Source organism: Ptychodera flava, unplaced genomic scaffold, assembly GCF_041260155.1.
Source record: "Ptychodera flava strain L36383 unplaced genomic scaffold, AS_Pfla_20210202 Scaffold_61__1_contigs__length_779756_pilon, whole genome shotgun sequence".
Classification (NCBI taxonomy): domain Eukaryota; kingdom Metazoa; phylum Hemichordata; class Enteropneusta; family Ptychoderidae; genus Ptychodera; species Ptychodera flava.
In genome coordinates, this window is record NW_027248383.1 from 29,966 (window position 1) to 46,645 (window position 16,680).

General features: G+C 38.5%; 1 long non-coding RNA gene across 2 annotated transcripts; it reads left to right on the plus strand.

The window, feature by feature from the left end:
- The first annotated feature begins 1,404 nt into the window (after nt 1–1,404).
- On the plus strand, nt 1,405–16,184 carry LOC139128613 (uncharacterized). Of its 2 annotated transcripts, none has more exons than XR_011551354.1 (3): nt 1,405–1,617; nt 7,874–7,989; nt 15,784–16,184. It is a non-coding gene; the product is annotated as an uncharacterized lncRNA (long non-coding RNA). The 2 variants fall into 2 exon arrangements; XR_011551353.1 differs by having other exon boundaries at nt 1,412–1,617; nt 7,880–7,989.
- The last annotated feature ends 496 nt before the right edge of the window (nt 16,185–16,680 follow it).

Genomic DNA, 16,680 nt, shown 5'->3' on the forward strand with positions numbered 1-16,680 from the left:
TATCTTGTGATAGTATTTGGTAGCCGGTATCATGACAGTTGTGTTCGTGTCGGCTGCACAGACGATCTGCCCTCTTGTGAGTTCGACTTTCTGAAAAACAAGATATGACTTGCGACAAAAATTGCTTATTTGACACATAACCAGGAGATCTGCATTACATTTCACACCGGTATGTTTTTGAATATTGCCAATATACAGTGGTTTAATTCAACCAAAGGACCGTGCTTCAACCATATCAAAATCGACTCGGAGGCGAGTCAAGGCTGTTCAGTGGCAATGTTAGCTTCACCGCTCGAAAGTTATTCTCGGAAACAGGACGGCAGCATTGGTCAGGGCCGGATTTCGCACATTATATGGAAAGCTGTGGTTATTTCTTCGAAAATATGTGATTGGACTGCATACTTCTTCTTTGGGCCTTGGACTTTCGCCGCCGAAACGTCAATTAGCAAACAAATCACAAGATAGTTCAGTCACATGAATCCGTAAATTTTGATGCATCGATCTATCGTGATGAATTCTGAACTAACGCGCATTAATTTCAGAGTTAGGGGAATTATTTGTACTAGTTTCGAGAACTTATAATATCAGTATACCCATTGATATAAAAAATAGACCGTACTGCTGCATATCAAAAATAGACCGTACTGCTGCGTATCAAATCAACTTTTAGACGATGAACTTCGAAGTTTTACATTGTACACATTTTTATATAAAAACACTTTTCCGGAAAGCGGGTGTATGGGAAAAGATACCGCGACTGTAGCGACTATTGCTCAAGAAAATGTCTTTTCCACTTTCTGCATTTACCTTCGTGGTCCATTAAATCCAACGTCAAGTCATAGTGAACTCTGAGCTCAGTCCCGCATGTAAATTGCGACCGTGATATACGATGATGGATTTCATAAAAAAGTGCTAGAATTTCGCTTTTCCCGTCAGTAGGCCTACATGTACAGGTTGGTAGTTATTATATCAGACTGATTTCAAACCGTGTTCATATTTCCCAAAGTTTTAATTAGGCCTAATAGCTGCTATATTTTGACCATCTTGATAAAGATCTCGCCACCGGAATATTCATGAAGGTAAAAAATGCGTAAATCGAAATCCCATTGTGTACATGCTGAGAGGTAAACTGCAGCTAGCAGCCTGTTGATGAAAATTGACCCCCTAGCTAGCTCGTAGCCTGCTGCTCTCTTTCTTTCTACTCTCACCTCCATGCTTTAGCCGGCGAAAACGAATATATGGTTCAGTTAGCAATATTTTTATTTAACGAGAGCAAAAAAAATAACATTTTCTTCAAGATTGAGTGAAAAGTGATAGTTATCAAATTCTTTGCAAAGTTCGTTTCGTGAATATTTGAGCACTTGGGGAGCCATACTCAGAAGACGCCATTGTTAAGGATAGCGTCGCGTCGCCTACTCAACGTTGCGTTGCGTCGTCTATATATTTTAGTACTGACACGTCCCGCCGGTGTCTAGGAATGTCCACTAAGACTCTAATCTTGAAATCCTGGACCGTCTCGACGACTATGCGGTACGTTTGAATCTAGTGCCAGTGTGGTGATCGCCAAAGAGTCCTGCATCAGCTGAACGGTTCTCGTGTAAGCTTACAATTTACCAGGTATGTATGTACAGTTGTATAGCTATTCACTTATTCTTGACCAGCCAAAGTGTCTGGGATACGTCTACTCCTTCTGGTATAAACGTGTCCAGCAAAATCTGTATCTGGCAAAGTATCGAACGTTTGTTTGTTTTAAATCATCGATATTCCTGATAATTTCAAACGAATAATGAACATCGAATTTCCGGGTCACTTTATGCTAATGAGTGTTGATACCTGTCAGGGACTGGACAAAATTACGGGCGGGGGGATTGATTGGTGTTTTTAGAGGCCTGTGTTGGCACCAGATTGTCTCACCAGAAAATTTACCAACCAGATTACAGTTTCAATGGAAAACAAAAGGTAGTCCTCCTACATACTTATTCTCCTCCTACATACTTAAACAAAGGCAATCCCAGGATCAGCAAAAGTGCCTGATAAAATGGAAAATAATGACCCTTCAAAATGTGTTAGCAAGGAAAAGATTGTCCCTTCAAAATTTTCATGTGCCCTGTGAGTCACAGTCTGTATAAATGATATCTTAATAATTGACATATAAGTTTCTCATTTAACTTTGAACTGTTAAAGAATACTTTTAACCTTTACAAAAAATCACTAGGGTGAAAGTCAAATATCACATTTGTTGTTCACATCTGTTCTTTCAACCAATATTCTCATTGTGCACATTTTCAGTTGCCAAACATTTATATAAGCACAGATTTAGCTTGGTGTTGTATTTCAAAATACCTTTTCATATTTTCTTCAGGGACCAGAATGTACATGTTTAGTGAATCAACATTCCGGTGAAATTCCAAAATCAAACCGGCAGTCCGAGACTGGTTGTTTTTCTGCAGGACTTGTAAAATAAAAAGTTACCAGTCTGGCGGACAGGTTGACTTTAGCGTGGGGAGTCTTCTTTAAAACTATGTCTGCTATTTTTTCTCTGGGCTCCCATTCAAATTTTATGGCAAGACAGTTTTCTTTCCCGTAAATTCATCCTACTCAACAGCGCATAACAAAAATACTTAGGCACAAAAAGCAATCGCAGTATCAGGACTGGTAAGTTTTTGGCAGGACAGGCAACTTTTTGACGTTACCAGTCCTGGTGACTGGTTGATTTTTTCCACAAATTTCGAACACTGGCATTAATATCAATAATTAAGCATCTATAAACACACAGATATAGCTATTGATTTATTGCAAAAAAATCATGGTTTCCTCATGACTACAATGTATATTGAATAATCCAAAAATCAATTTTTTGTACACAGATGTATTTTGCATCCAAATTCCAACTACTAGAATTACATAAATTATCAAACATGGATAAATGTACATATAATGCATGTTGCATAGGGGAAAACTGTCAATATTTTGCCTAACAGATTCCAATGTATTAAATTTGATATTTTTTTGGTAAAGCACTGTATTGGCCACATCTTGTTTTCAAATAGTTTCAATAGTTGCGCAAAAATGGTAACCCTGCCCCAAAGGCATGCATGACAATTCAAAATGCTTTTTTAAAAAATGGACCCCAAAAAGGCCTTACCCCCTGTAATTTCTGTTCAGTCTCCATGAAAAGTAATCCAAGGAACACATGATTTATACGCTCTATTGTTTGTTGAACCTCTACTCAAATGGCTGTGCATGAAGGTTAATAATAAGATAATGAAGATTTGCTATCCTTTATTTTCTTTTGAAACTGTAATCAGTTGAATGTTGGCCGATTTTTTAATTCAATCCCACAAGTCCACTTATTCAAGCTCAAATTTATGTATGTACAATGGCTCAAGGACAGAATAGGGCCCATTGATATTTTTTGACCTTTTTTTTCTATAGTCATAGGAGACATTACATTTAATGATTTATGTTGTCAATTTATTTCCTTTGTCACAATAATAGTATTAATTTAGAAGGTTATAAATAATGCAAAGTTACATTTACATGACGACTAGCATGTTTAACCCTTTGCACCCTGACCCCCTGGTACTCTATGACGTCATCAGACATTTATGTCTGAGCCGGGTTCAAAGGGTTAAAGACCCACTAGCTGTAAGTCTTGAAATTTGTTTACCTCAAAATACATGTATCTCCCCATTTTGTCCTGGTTTTCTCTGAATTCTGCCCTATAGTATTGTTTATGTAACTTATGTGACAAATTATTGATATGTTGGACTTGCACAACTCTACAAATTGCTAAGGACTGTGATTTTTACTGTGCGCACCGGTAGGATTTCTCCGAGAGTGCCCCTGCTTTGCAAACATAGACAATTACTCATACACTGCAGCACAAGAGAGTTACCTGTACGACCACGGATAAGGCTAATTCACGTGCCGCGAGCCAAAGTTCATTTGCATGATTAGCATTTTAAGCTAGTAGAAATAGGTGAATTTTCACTCTAATTCACTTTATCGATTAATCTTCACTGTTAAATCACATTTTAATGAGGCCTTGTATGTGCATAAAGTGGTGACCTGTGATATGTGTGTTCACGAATTCAACCTGTGCTGGCCGGTAAGGGACTGGAAAAAATTTATAGGGAGGGAGGGCGACTTTTTCAAAACGATGCTGAGAAAAGTGACTCTCCCCAATCGTTATGCTGTCCCTGTACGTGCTATAGTCAACGTCAATAATATTTTATTTGACAGATCTTAAGTAATTCATGATGTGACGCCTCATCCCACCAAATATGAAGGCTAATTGCACTAATACTGGCAAATAAGTTAAATTCAGTCAGAGGTCATCCTGGTTACTTGATATTTTTGCTGTACACTTTCCTCCCATGATGGCCGTCCAGCAAAAATCAGACCTATAGCCATATTGGCTGGGTCAAATGTCATCCTGGTCGCTTGATATTTTAGCAGAAATCTTAGTTAACATAATCAATCATCTCTTTCCACTAAACTTCAGACCTCCACCTCTTGTTAGCTACAGTGTTGGGTATTGAAATTGTTTAACATTTCACACTACCGGTATGACTGAGGTGAGCCCAACTTCACTGCAACTTCACTCCAACTTGTAATCTGAAACATTATTACCGTATACCCGCATGCAAGTGTCTATAAACCGGGACGTTGTGCAGATCGATCGGTCCAGCTTCATTCCGTCCCCGACCCATTAACACCTCTTAATTATTCCAAGATAGATCGCTGGCTGCTAATCCCATAGACCCTTTGTTCTCTATCGCAGTTGCCTGTCCGTTTTTCTCGAGGGTCTATGGTAGCACCAGCATAGAGTCCTGAGCATCTGTCCATGTGGTTCTCACAGCAAATTACAGGGAAAAAAATTATTTGAGAAGTTTCTCCTCCTTTAAATAGAAGTATATTACAATTTAAACCTGTAATGGATAGATTGCTCTCAAATGATCTGAAAACAGTTATTGCCCATTAGCAACAAATCTATAGCAAGATTTATGTAAAGTTCATGAACTTACACAAGGTATTACAGGGTTCTCCCAGGATTTTTTTTATAGAGTAGCGGCTAATTTGCATAATATTTGCATAATTAGTTTTTTCAAATATTTGCATAAAATTTGCATATAGTTTGTGTTCACCAAAAATTGACAAAACAGGGTACCTATGGAGTAGAGCCCCTCGACTGACTTTTTTTCAAAATTTAGTACATCCTTACTAAGTTGCATAAGCTCCTACCCTTGTTTAACTCCCATCTGCTACCTCCATGCTCCAATAAAGAAAGGGTAGCAGAGTAAAATATATCGTAACAGTTGGTAAAACTGCTCAGATCAAAGAAACTATTAAAGATGTAAAACAATGAGGCATAGAAGTTCCCGTGACAGCATCGCCAGGAAAATACTACGTTTTTTCAGTACGTTTATCAGGGTTCTCTGATCTGGCGCACCCCCGGTACCGAAATAGAAGAGTCCCACTCTGATGTCACATCCGATCCGCCATTGTTTACAGTATTTTCACTCACGCACGCGATGTGGGTTTTCATTCCCTTCATATGCATTTTCATTTGGTTAAAGCAATTAACACTCCATCTGTTAAGAGTTTTTACCACTGACTATAACAATTTTCATTGCTATGTTGCTGTTTTCACAAGATACTGACCGTTTGATCTTGGAAAGTTGAGTTGCTTGTACGTGCAGCCAACCCATGCCGGTGCGGTGACAGACAGTTCACTATGCTAGGCTATGCTGTTGATCGGCAGCATACATGATCAGATGATGTCTTCGTTCCACTTTACTTTTTATTTCAAGATGTGAGACAAACAGAAATTTCACCAAATCGCCACTTCTGTAGCTAGGGATTGTGTAATCAGTTTGATTTCGATTTGAAAATATTTCGTCAATTAAGAGCGGAAATTGTCGCTGACTTTTGCTGTCAATTTTTTCTGTCCTTTAGCTTTACAATTTCTTTGGATGGGTCGGTGCCGGTACCGTCAAGGGCCCACCACAAGGGACGTGTGAACTTGTTCTGTTGTTAACACTATTCATACAAATTGAAAGGAGTAATAACTAGTGACATTGTAAAACAAAGAAGCTACGAATAATCTGTCTTCCTTTTGTGTGATCGTACGGACGTCGACCAGTAGGTGCCATTGTGAACATTTTGCCGCTGAACTTCATAGCGTTGCGGGTAACAATGATAGCGTCGCGGTGAGATCGAAAGCGTCGCGGGCTTGAACGATAGCGTCGCGGGCCGCGACGCTGTTTTGGGCTGGGGAGAACCCTGTTATCAGACAAAAGATGACCATGACTTTGCTACTTTTCAACATTTATTTCAATCAGATTTCCCCAGCTTAGTGTATAATTTTGTAATCTTAATTACTGTCAACTTAGCTTTACTAACTTATTCATACCTCATTATTCTTACACTACTGTTATACCTTATAACCACAAAATTTCAAGAGATGCATATATGATTGTCACTTAACAAACAATTTACAAATATGTCTTCTGCTTTTTCTCCATATACATATACATGTCTCTTTTCTCATAAAAATGAGCTTAAAATCACAATGTGAAAAATAGTCTTTCAGCTATATGTTGCTCATTGACTTCGTGGTCTGTCTAATTCACAGTGAGTGTGGTTGTTGATAAATGCCGATAATACTAGGTGGTCATAATGTCCAAGCGCCATTGGCGGTATTTTTAACATAATGACCATAGGTCACTATCACATCTGGAAGTTGTGATATAGGGTTAGCTTCACCGGTGGTGGACAGTGTCCATTTTCGTAAACGACAAAAAGTCAAAAACCGCTGAACAGACTGCATTGATATTTGGTAGAGATATTCAGACTAATTCCAAGGTTCCGATTCCAAAAATGGAGCAAACGGAGCAGCAGTTAGATAGTTTTGGGGAATTTCTAACCCCCTTTAACTAATTGATTTTAGGGGTCTTTCATATATGTAGTTTGGAATGTACACCAATCCTGCATTGTGGACTATTTAATGAGTTGTGGAACAGAAATGAGGTTTTGATGAATGTTACAAATATGCAGGATGGCTGATTCAAAGTATCAGAGATTTTCATGCGCTTTTGGTAATAAAATTGATAAAAAACAACATATTTAATGTTTTAGATCTCTCACATTTGTTATGACCCTTAACATTACAGACTTGATGACATAACCTGCTGCTGGACCTGTTTACTGGCGCATTGATTTAAAGACAAAGATCGTTTTATTTTGTAATAAGGACGTGTGATTTCGTAAAACATAGTCTATTAGCCTGGAAATGTGATTTTTGCGAATATTGCTTACCCCACTGACAAACAGTGTGGTTTGAAAATGGCTGGAATTCGCTACTTCGGGACTTTGTTTTCTGTGTGCATTTACTGACAAACTCCAAACCACAGCACCTACCCATTCAGTATTTCATGTACAGGTGTACCCAGAGATAGAGTAGTTTCACAATGTGCCAGTTGTGATCAAGTGCCATTGGCGCTATTTTTTTCTGTTTCTGCTGAAAATGAAATGTGGTGTTACTTTCACATGCACATTTTAGATATTGATATGACCATGGATGTAAAAAGAGTCATTTTTCATCAATGGTCTGACAGTCTACCAGCTCTGAGATACTGCAGGAATGCATAGTGCAGTGTGAATCCAATGAAGTTGAGCCTTTTCAGGCAATGAAAACGCTTGATATATTTCTGATTCAAATATGTGTTGATGGACTGTCAGATTAATATGTGATTCATCGTCATTATTGTCACGTGAAATCTGATGATTCATCATCTGTTTTTTAAGATAATAATCATTTTTTCAAACAGTAGAATTTTAAACCTCTTTTTATTTATTTCCTTGCAAGTTGCAGGTCCCGTGGAGATATTTATTAGGCGTTGAACAAATAGGAAAAGTGTAGTGCCCCAAGGAATGACAGAGTCACACGAAAAGGCATGCCAACAACTGAGAAGAATATGAGAGGTATGTACTTCATACACATGTACAAAGTCTGCACTGATAAGTTTTTTGTTTAAAGTTGTGAACTTTGAAGGACATGCTAACCAAAGCACACAGTGTTGGTGAATTATGGTACATGAACATGGTTAAGCAGAACCCATTACAACACATAGTAAGACAATTTTACTATAAGTTGACCGTTGATGTTTGGTTTAATCATAGACCTTAAAAACGGAAGGACAGGCAACTAGCTATTTTCTTTCATGTAATCCTGGTTATAATCCGTGAAAAACTTGAACACTCATTAACATAAACAAACGTAACTGTTTATCTCTCGTATCGCAAGCTCACGGAAATTCCCGTGATTTGAGAGGCTTGTCAGACGCGAGATTATGTTAATCACTACAACATTGCGATCAGCGCATGCTCAAGCTTTCGCGTCTAATTTCAAAGTGTCGTGTTGTAAACAACAATAGCCGATTGAGTCGGAGACGCGTGAATTTAGTCCTAGTTTTACAAATGTACGTATGACTTCCTCCAAAAATACTAGTTCAAACCACGAAATAAGACACGTAGAAACGTACGATTAGCACTGTCATGCATTATTATTACAACAGAGAAACATGAGACGGTACGAAAAATTACTCAGAGGAAACGCACAAAATATCGTGTTGTAAACACAATGGCCGATTGAGTCGGTGACGCGTGAATTTAGTCCTAGTTTTACAAATGTACGTATGACTTCCTCCTAAAAATACTAGTTCAAACCACGAAATAAGACACGTAGAAACGTACGTTAGCACTGTCATGCATTATTATTACAACAGAGAAACATGAGACGGTACGAAAAATTACTCAAGAGGAAACGCACAAAATGTCGTGTTGAAAACAACAATGGCCGACTGAGTCGGAGACGCGTGAATAGTCCTAGTTTTACAAATGTACGCATGACTTCCTCCAAAAAACACTAGTTCAATCCACGAAATAAGACACGTAGAAACGTACATTAGCACTGTCATGCATTATTAAGAGGGTAAAAAAATTACTTAGTTGAAACGCACAAAAAGATCGTCCATCAACAGCAATCATGATGGCCGATCGAGCTGGAGATGCCTGCACGTGAATTTGGTACAAATTTGGTGAATTTGGTACAAGTTTTACAATGTAAACATGATTTGCCCCGCAAAATACTAGTCAGTTGACGAAATACCTAACGTTGAAACGTTTACTATCATTGACATGCATTATCATTACAGCAGAGAAATATGACAGGGTATGAATTATGAAATTTTCAGTTGAAACATGAAGTCGCTTCGTAAACAACAATGGCCGATCGGGCTGAAGACGCACGAGTTTTTAAAAATACTACAGTGCCGAAGTGCAAGAAGTACATAATGAAGTAAAAGAAGTTTACAGCATTACACATGAATCAGAAATAAACGGAAGAGTTATCAGGGTGTACAATGATTAGATTGCAAAATTAACTTTGCCGACTCGATCATGAATTGACGGGAATTACAAAACAACAACAATAAATATACCTAATAGTGACTCATCTGTCGAAAATGGTAGCAAAATTGTCTGTAAAAATCAATGGGTAATACAATGCTTGAAAACAACGTGAACTAGACCCCGGAACAGAACGCGACTTGACTCGACAGCACAGGTATAGCGTCTTCTTTGTAGCTCCAGTGCTGCCAAGACGTCACTGTGTCATCACGTGACGTACGTGTTTTGCGTTTACATAACTGCGCAGAGGATTATAACCCAGATCGTACGGGTAAACACACAAGTTTCTTTGTCTTTTCTGGCAGTTGCCTGTCCTTTTCCGTTTTAAGGTCTATGGTTATATTTGCAGAGCACCTAGCTAACAGCCATAAGCAACAAAATCTGCATTTATAATCTTCTTTTGAAGATACAGATGTAATAGATAGTGATGCAGCTTAGCCCATGTCAAATTTTGAAATCACAATGAAATGTGTAAATCTGCAATTTTATATAGAGAAGCAGAGTGTTGAAACAACTTAAGGGGCTCGTACATGAGTTCCAAACACAAATGTACATGACATACAATAATTGCATGGTCAAACCTAAGAAATGTTCTTTTTAACTCTGTCTCCCAACACTTGCCAAAATATTATTGAAGGAATCCTTGAAGTGTACTTTATGAACTTTGTACGAGAAACAAAACATCTAAACAATATCACAAGACAAACTGTCGTTAGAGAGTTTGTTGCAAATTGTGTAATGAAAGATGAAACAAGCTTCTGTTCTGATAACATGTTCCAGATTTCATGACATGCTCAAAAACCATAATTTTATCTTTTACTAAAATAGTATGAAACTATTTTCCTATAAACTTAAACCTAAACTACAATCCAATGGAGACTATGTCATCAGCGATGACTTCTAGATCAAGCACCAACAGATTAACTCTTAAAGGTATTGAATTTGATCCCAGGGCCTAGGAGTGGCACATCTAAAACAGTGTGTATCTTTGCATCAGAGGCGGAATAAACTATGAGTGTATCTATTTATCCAGGAAATCTTAATCTCGACTGCTATGTTTGTACCGTACGCACATAGAGCCAGTCAACGTTAGGGACACACAAAAAAACACAAGGAACAAACAGGCAGTGGTTTTGAACAAAATCAATGTACCCGTACTTCAACATCAAAATATTCATACCTTGACGCACTTTGAACATACTAGTAGCTCGTACAAAGGACAATTGAAGCCCATGGAACTACGTGTACAACTATAACAGGCACTCATGTAATTGGTGCACAGTGAAGATTTTTCAGATCAACAACTTTTACGGATGGTGGACTTACCTTTCCTACTGCAAGGCAATTGTTATCTAACTCGATTTAGCATGAAATTTTTTATGGACTGTGAGGTATGTAAGAGTGCCTTCAACAGCATACTCCGAGTTCCAAAACCGAGTCGGACTTACAAGTCCGAGTACTTGGACTTGCATACTCCGAGTAAAACTGCTTACTTGGACTTGTATACTCCGAGTACATGACCTACTCGGACTTGAATACGTCGAGTTATACTTGCTTATAGAAAAAAACAATGCTGGAAAAAACACAGGAACAGCGTATACACTGCAGTGCATTTCCAGTCGCTCAGAGAAAAGAGTTGTTAACGCAATCTGTCTGACCTCTGATCCGATCTGTGTATCTTGTACAACACGCTCAAGTCATCGTCGAGTATAGCTACCGTCACGCAAATTATGAGTTTGTCTTGTCTTTTCGTTTCATTACCGGATCAGATCCTGATTTGATACATGACTTGAATTGGGCACAAAAACGTTTCAAGATCACCGCGATGCAGCGCGGCAAGTTATTAGAACACGGACGCCATAATTGAATGACCTGTCGACCTGTGACGTCATGGCCGTGGTTTGCTGGCGTAGCGAGGCCATGATAAACTTGCCCAAGCATTTTAGGCATATTATGTCTTGATAAAATAATTAAACTAGTAATTTTTCAAAATAAAATGAGCACAGTGCGCTCGTCTATGGTATGAACCGAGTGCGAGTGACCACTTGGTCGTAATAATGACCTGACTTGACCTGTGATGTCATGCATTGATTTAAGTTCGCTGGACCGATTGTGATATCGAACTGAGTAACTGACTGGACTTGCCTGAAATTTATTGGTTTTTAATGCAAATGTTACGTCTAAGCATGGAGGTAGTAGAGAAGGAGTCACAACTGAGATAATTACCTTTATTACTATTGTGCACCATTGGTTTAATCCCTTTATGTCCATTGTTTTACACCCCTTTCCCGCCATCTGCGTTGCCGACGCTACCTTCGCAACCGAACCGAGTGAAATTAACCTGGGTTTGCTAATGCGACTCAGTTTCTCCACAGTGTCATAACACATGCGCAAAGACTGTATCTGCGTAGCTTGGGTCAAGTGCGTCATGATAGTGTAAGAACCGACACGTTCCGTCCACGAAAAGTGAAGTTACAAGGAATTTAAGTTTTTCATTCTCAAAATCTTGGTAATTTTAACGTCGTTTTTTATATACTTTACATTCGATCGCAGGAACCTTTCCTTGTTGAATGAAAGTTCTGATCACGAACTTTTCAATCATGTACTGAGTATGGTGCAGCGGACTGCAGCACTGCCGTGAGCGTGGGTTAAACTTGTAACGTTTCCCGGGTGTTTATGACGCGACGCCAGCGACGTCATAGGCGACGCTGCGACGCTTTGTTTCAATGCATCGTACGTGTTGTTTTTGTATCGCGACCATTCATTAAAGTCATGGACGGAGCAGTTAAAAGCTATGCTTTCTTATTTAACCTTATCATTAATGCCAGTACAACATGATAAACACGTCAAGAACCAAGAACTGGATCTGGAAAAAGTTGGCGTGTTAACAATGCTGCTCTACGATGTATGGCATTTTTTTGTGATGGCAAGCTATCGTCAACTCAGTCTCCGTCGCGCCTTTGCAGATACAAAAATTCCCTTCCTCAATTATCTGTTCCTCGACCTCTTTAACATTGTGTACATCAAAATCAGTGGAACGACTCGAACTTTCCGACGTGTCGCTTGGACACGTGACGCCATGTTTGAAGATCTGTCAACTGCCGAGGGACGGCCAAAACACCCGAACGACCCCGAACGAACTTAATCTTGTTTCCTAAATCCGAGAAAACGCGTTCGCAAGTCCCGTTGGTGCTAATGGAGTAGTTTGTAAGGCAAACAGCGGCAAAACACGTGGTCCTTTTGATCTCTGCCTAGTTGTGACTCCTTCTCTACTACCTCCATGGTCTAAGTCATCTTTCAAAAACTTTGTGGCCGGCCGTGGCAGTAGCTTTCTTCTGAGGGTAAAATCATGGTCCCAGTCCCTCCTTGTGGAGGGACCGTGGTTAAATATACCATGCGCAACAGATTACAAGACATCGTGAAAATGTTTTTTTTTTCAAAAGAGCAGATTTTCGACATATCGATCCGCACTAGCCGTAAACTCTGTGAGTAATAAAATACTTTTTTCGACAGATCGTTTCTTGTCCGGCATGGCAAAATATGCATTTATAGGAACACGTATTACTCGGCGTATTCAAGTCCGAGTAGGCCATGTACTCGGAGTATACAAATCCGAGTAAGCAGGTTTACTCGGAGTATGCAAGTCCGAGTACTCGGACTTGCAAGTCCGACTCGGTTTTGGAACTCGGAGTGTATAGTTTGAGATACTCCTACATACCTGGGACTGTTGACGCGGTGTTTACAGTTGTTACATGGTGGCAAATCCTTGTCGAATCGACGACTGCTGCATAAACAGTCACTGAAGAATCTGTGCATGCATTTACAAGCACTGGATATTTTTACCATTTTTAATCGAAAACCGTTCGTATACATGTATGACGGTGACAAAAACAACATAAGGAATCTTGCGTACATTGTTACTGATTACTTTGACCAACAAAAATCACCCAAATGCTGAACGATGATCATACAGAACTCTTCAGGTTGCAGGATTAAATGGCCCCAAGCCCGATCTCAGTCAACAGTGCCGGGCTCGACCTCTACTCTATCAAACTGGACAAGAGAATATACTAAATTTACCTTGAAAAAAATTCAAATTGTGTATCATATTGAAAAAAATCTACTGGGCCACGGAGCGAATTTAAAAAAGCAACAAAACCCAACAGAAGCAGTGGAATGATCATTATTGTGCAAGGTCGCTGTATTATATGTCAGGGTAAAAAAATTGTAGCTTTGAAATTTCTGGACGGTATGAAAGGCTCAGTGATACAAATGTTTATTCATTGTTGACTTCGTATCGATCTGATTGACACAACAAATGTTTGATCGTGCATCCCCTCGTGATTGGCAGCTGTTTGAAAGCTTTCCCCTATTGTTCTTTGAATGCTTCGAACACGTCCACAGCATCGCAGCAGTTTTCGCATCAAAAATCAACTTAAAATGGATATAATGAGAGAATTTCACCAACAAGGTGATGCCACAAGTATTCACAAAAGTAATATGTTGGAACAGTGCTTTAATTTACACTTTGGTTGTTGAAAACTCCAGATTTTCGGGAGCATTCGTTGATGCTGTTACCATGTGCCACTCATGTTGGATTATGAATGCCCAGGGAGATAGGGGTATTTATAGGCTCCGAGTCCCCCTGCCTTTAATCCATACTGGCACCCATACGCAGTCAGTTCAGTCTTTGATTTGGGTGATTCCCCAGCATGACATGCCCTCTTTTTAGTTTAATATATGTAAATGTTACAAGGCACTGTAGGTCAAAGCTGCATGGTACAAAATATTTCTACCTCAATATTCCATCCTAATTTGACAGATTTAATATTCTAACGTATATGTCTTACTGTATTAGTTCTCGACCAACGTACAAAGACTTGGTCCATTTGCTGAAGCATTAATTGATGATATGTTTTGCAAAATTAATAGTGGAAGCACGACCATACACCATGTGTCTTGGAGATACATTGATGTTAGTCTCTCCTAACAAAAACAGGAATATTTAGTAAGGCCAAAAAAAAAAATAGTTTGTTTCTCATCCCCGCGCGCGTCAATGTAGACCCGCCGCGCCAACCTTTTTTTTTGCATCTCAAGAGTGAACGAAAAAAAAAGAAAAAAAACTAAGAACAAATCAAACCGTTCAGATCATACCAAAGCAACAAAATATTTTATGATATACAAAACTGAACTAGACAGAACATTGAACATCACACAGTGCTGTAACATTCCATTCAGAACTGTACACTATGTCATTGAGAGCTATCAAAACTGCATTCTGCACTAATAGTCAAAAAGCAGCACTGTTGATATGCTAAAAATTTGCTGTGCATTTATCTCTGCATGCATTCCTATGTTCTCATGTTGTAAGGGCGTTGTTGTTGATGGTTGAATAAAAAAAAGTAGCAGCAAAAAACCCGCGTCACCGCATCATTTTTGCAAGATGCATAGGATGAGAAACAAACTATTTTTTTTTTTTGGCCTAAATAATAAAATAGGCAATGAATCAGTGAAAAAACATTTTTATCTTCATATTTGTATATTATGGCATAAACTTGTCAGTTTGATGTGCAACAGTACATAGATGACCAGTTTATTCATCAAGGGAGCATTCAGTTATTACAGCCAGCACAATTTGAATGGGTTGGGGTTCACTTTAAATTGTTAAAAAAGTAGTTTAAGTGTTCAAAACATTTTTTGGGAGATAAAATGATTCGCTGCATTATTTCACTCTCGGTAGTCATTTAACTGTAAATCTGAACAAAAGTATAATTATCTGCCCCATAAACATCTTGCCTTGGCAACTCTGAGGCTTGTCTTATTGTAAATCGAGCTCACTGAGAGCAATGAACAATTTCTATTACTTACATATTAAAGATATAGCAAGTTTTGTCAGGGAAAATATTTAACAGTGACCTGTTGACCACTAGTACTATGAAAATAGAAATGTTTAGTTGAAATTCCAATATCATTACTGTTGTCCACATCTGAACCTTCAAACACCCTATTTGAATCAAGTACATTTGTATCAATTGTCAAACACCTCAGAAAGCACAGAATGTGTTTGTTAAGCATTGTAAAAAAATTATTCATAGTTTTCTCATAGACTCCAGTGTATAGTGAATCAACATTTCAGTGAGATTCAGAAATCAAATTTCTTGCATACATATCAACTTTTAACCATTCTAGTCTAATGAAGTACTTTCAAATGAATTATCAAAGGTCTATAAATACACAGATTTAAACAAAAACAAACTAAATGGATAATGTACAATTCTGATGATTTATTCTGTGTATCGTTATTTACAGAAATTGAAGGACGCAAACGGGGCTATCCAAGGACTAGCATGAAGCTGAAGACATTTGATAGTTGTGTGTGTTTCTTCTGAGGACAGCGAGCATGACAGAAGTTGCAAGGGTGGTGCCTTTATTCGGAGACACTTGCCATGGGATAGAGAGAGAAGTGAAACTGCGTACATTCTGGAAAACACTTGCATCAAAGGAAATGCATATTGAGGCTACCTTGCATTGAGGGCGTGGCCCCAATCAGACCAGAGCCTGAGGATGAGGATGGTGGGCCACACAGTACTAGAGATTTCCCACAATACATCATGATTTGTACCAATGTAGATTCCCCTGTGAAGTCTACCATGTCTCCCATGTGTAGACAAATTCCTGGACCACATGTAGAAATTCTGAGAACGTACTTTTAAAAAACACCTTTCTTCTCAATTCCCATTTTAAAGGATTAAGAAAATTTTGCATGATTGAGAGAGGAGATAGCATTTTTGTAAATTGTCCACTGATTGCTTCCTGAGCCATAAAAAAAGTGATGGAAAGTAGGGAGAATTGTTTGCACCTGTTTTATGAAACAAAAGGATATTGATTTTTTCCAAATAGAAAAGACAAAAGAAATTTACATGCTATTTTCAGAGAATGACCCCTTCAGTTGGTAATAACTTGCTTCCCAAAACTTTGACATTTGTAGTACCTGAAGAATGTGACTTTTATGGTTATTTAATGGTTTCTTTGAAATTTATACTGCAATATTTCAACGTACTTTTAATAAATATAATTAATCAATTATCGTGAGACTTCACATTATTGCTTTTTGCAGAACTGAAAAAGTTACAAGAAAACTAACGTCGTTGGTACAAATCGATCAGCATTGTGGGTAATTGATTGTACTGTGGGCCATGAGCGTTA